Source organism: Gossypium hirsutum, chromosome A07, assembly GCF_007990345.1.
Source record: "Gossypium hirsutum isolate 1008001.06 chromosome A07, Gossypium_hirsutum_v2.1, whole genome shotgun sequence".
Taxonomy (NCBI): Eukaryota; Viridiplantae; Streptophyta; class Magnoliopsida; order Malvales; family Malvaceae; genus Gossypium; species Gossypium hirsutum.
Window position 1 is genome coordinate 63,464,505 of NC_053430.1, and position 1,948 is coordinate 63,466,452.

Here is a 1,948-nt window from a genome sequence, read left to right on the forward strand (position 1 = left end):
CTTGTCAGGTTTTGTAGATTCTGGATCTTGTGAAACTGGAATTCCAACACTTGGTTAAACTTCCTCTAAATCTTGAGCGTGAGCTTGCTCCTTTTCAGCTTCAACGAAATTGGGCCCTAAAATCTTTCCACTCCTCAATGTCAACGCTTTGCAATGCTCCTTCCCCGGATACCTCAGATTCTCTATATCACTAGGTAAAGCACCTTGTGGTCGGTTTCTGTGCTCAATAGCAAGCTGGCCCACTTGATTCTCCAAATTCTTTAAAGTGGCATCGTTTTTTGCCATGTACGCCTTTAATAAATTCTCTAAGCTATTGGATGATTCAGCCTGAGCTGGTTTCTGAAATTATTGGGGGAAACAAGTGGCTGGGTTGGTCTAGGTTGGGCGTAAGTGTTACTGGTTCTAGCCCCTTGGTTACTCCAATAAAAATTGAGGTGATTTCGCCACGATAGGTTATAGAAATTGGATTGCAGTCCTTGCCTTCCTCGATTTTGGTTCTGGTTATCCATGTAATACACGGATTCTGGGTTCGATAGACATTCTTCGAACAAATGTCCTTCTCCATAATAAACACAGGCTATACTTTCAAATTGATTTGATGGCTGTGCTGCAAAACTATTAGACCCATTAGTAGTAAGCTTTTATAACATTGAGGATATTGATGATACTTGAGATGCGAGTGAAGTAAGAACGTCTACTTCATGTATTCCAGCAACTCATCTTCCTGACACTACTTGATTGGTTGGCCATTGGTAATTATTGTTGGAAATACTCTCAATGATTTCATAATCCTTATTATAAGACTTAGAAAGGGGAACACCATTAGCAGAAGTGTCCACTACCATCCTCGTGTGAGCATTGAGACCATTATAAAATGTCTCAAGGATGCAATGTGGTATTCTATGATGAGGGCACTGCTGTAATAATTCTTTGTACCTTTCACATGCCTCAGACAAGGACTCATCATCCATTTGCTGGAAAGTAGTGATCTCGTTCCTCAACTTAGCATTCTTGCTTGGCGGGAAATACTTCATAAGGAATCTTTCTGCTAACTCTTGCCATGTGGAAATTGAATTTGGTGGCAATGAGTTCAACCAGGCTCGAGCTCTATCCTTTAGTGAATATTGGAATAGCTTCAATCGTAATGCACCTTCGGGTACTCCAGCTAACTTGAAAGAATCGTTCACCTCCACAAATAGTCTTAAGTGTAGGTGAGGATATTCGGTAGGCATTCCACTGAATTGGCCCACCATCTGAAGCATCTGGAACATGATCGGCTTCAGCTCGCACTATTGTGCCTCAATTTTGGGTCTCCTAATACCTAGATGAAGATCATGAAATACTGGCATGACATACTGTCTTAAAGCTCTATCCCTATCATCAGTAATAAGGATAGGATTTTGAGCAGGGTTTGCTCCGTTTCCTTGATTTGGATTTTCGAAGTTCATCTCTTTGGTCCTTCTCTGATTTGCTTGTCTTCTTCGCTGTCGAAAAGTTCGTTCTATCTTAAGGTCTACAGAGAGTAGGTCAATAATTCGTTCAATACTCACAAACACCTGAAATAATCATAGAAAAATTAATTAAGTTAAAAATTAAATAGAAAATTAAACCAAAATGCAAAACTAACAAATTCATAAATAATGACTTTTTAAAACAGTCCCCGACAACGACGCTTAAAACTTGGAATGATGCAAATGTGCAAGTGTACACAATATCAACAAATAATAAAGTGACAAGTAAGTGTCGAGTTATCATAGCCACAGAGGCTGTGAAAAGAATTATTTATGAATGCTATTTAAAACACTTTGGTGAAGAAAAATATTTTGTTTGAAGAGGGTGATCAAAAACTAAGATTTTAAACTAAGTAAACTAAATAAATAAATCTAAAATGCACGATATAATTGTGTTAGATTAATTAAATTTCTTAACTTAGAATTATCAACCTCAT

At 37.9% G+C, this 1,948-nt stretch overlaps 1 non-coding gene across 1 annotated transcript; it reads left to right on the forward strand.

Annotated features, from left to right (window-relative positions):
* The first annotated feature begins 897 nt into the window (after window positions 1-897).
* On the forward strand, window positions 898-1,004 carry LOC121204037 (small nucleolar RNA R71). Its single transcript, XR_005898965.1, has one exon. It is a non-coding gene; the product is annotated as a small nucleolar RNA R71 (small nucleolar RNA).
* The last annotated feature ends 944 nt before the right edge of the window (window positions 1,005-1,948 follow it).